A 1,315-nucleotide genomic window follows, 5' to 3' on the forward strand; every position below is an offset into this window, starting at 1 on the left:
TCCATCATGATTTCCAAATTGGATTTCCTAGGAACGTTATTGTTAGGTGTAGATGGGGTTGGCTTTTGATATCCAGGTGGTACAGCTGGGGCTTGACTGGGAGCTTGACCTGGTGCATATAGAGCATTATTACTTTTATATGAAAAGTTAGGATGGTTCTTCCAATTTGAGTTATAGGTATGCGAGTAAGGATTTCCTTGAGCATAGTTCACCTGCTCTGCTTGGATTCCTGTTAGGAGTTGACAATCTGTAGGAGTGTGACCTTGAATTCCACAGACTTCGCAATTTTGAGTTACGGCAACCACGGTGGCTGGAGGTGATACATTTAAACTTTCAATTTTCTGGGCCAGAGCATCCACTTTTGCATTAACATGATCAAGGCTACTTATCTCGTACATGCCCCCTTTTGTTTGAGGTTTCTCTACCATTGTTCGGTGGCTTCCCCACTGATAATGGTTTTGGGCCATGCTCTCGATAAGTTGATAAGCGTCAGCGTAAGGTTTATCCATAAGTGCACCACCGGCGGCGGCGTCTATTGTTAACCTTGTGTTGTACAAGAGACCATTGTAGAAGGTATGAATTACTAACCAGTCCTCTAAACCATGGTGTGGGAAAAGTCTCATCATGTCTTTGTATCTTTCCCATGCTTCGAAAAGAGACTCGTTATCTTTCTGCTTAAATCCATTTATCTGGGCTCTTAACATAGATGTTTTGCTTGGAGGAAAATATCGGGCAAGAAAGACTTTCTTCAACTCATTCCATGTGGTGACTGAGTTGGAAGGAAGAGACTGAAGCCATCTTCTAGCTTTATCTCTTAACGAGAAAGGAAAGAGACGAAGTCGAATTGCCTCTGAAGTGACACCATTAGCTTTAACGGTATCAGCGTATTGGACAAATACGGATAAATGAAGGTTTGGATCGTCGGTAGGATTTCTAGAAAATTGGTTCTGTTGCACTGCCTGTAACAGCGAAGGTTTAAGTTCAAAGTTGTTTGCTTCGATTGCGGGTGGAGCAATACTCGAATGCGGCTCATCTTGCGATGGAGCAGCATAATCTCGAAGAGCACGAGCTGGTTCTGCCATCTCGGGTATCGTCGAAGGAAAGAGATTTTTGAGATCAGGAATTTCGATTGGAGGAAGATTGTTTGTAGCACGATACTCCCGAATTCGTCGTAAGACTCAGAGATATCGTTCAACGTCGTTGATTCGTAAGTAGTACAGTTCGCCTTGTGAGCGAGTATGTGGCATACAAATCAACGAAAGACAAGGGAAAAAATAAAAATTGCCTTAGTCTCTACAGCGTAACAGAAGAGTTA

The 1,315-nt window shown here is 42.8% G+C and overlaps 1 non-coding gene across 1 annotated transcript; it reads left to right on the forward strand.

The window, feature by feature from the left end:
* The first annotated feature begins 597 nt into the window (after window positions 1-597).
* Window positions 598-704, forward strand: LOC127133727 (small nucleolar RNA R71). The gene has a single exon (XR_007807673.1). It is a non-coding gene; the product is annotated as a small nucleolar RNA R71 (small nucleolar RNA).
* Window positions 705-1,315: the final 611 nt, after the last annotated feature.

The sequence above is a fragment of the Lathyrus oleraceus genome, chromosome 3 (assembly GCF_024323335.1).
Source record: "Lathyrus oleraceus cultivar Zhongwan6 chromosome 3, CAAS_Psat_ZW6_1.0, whole genome shotgun sequence".
NCBI classification, from domain to species: Eukaryota; Viridiplantae; Streptophyta; class Magnoliopsida; order Fabales; family Fabaceae; genus Lathyrus; species Lathyrus oleraceus.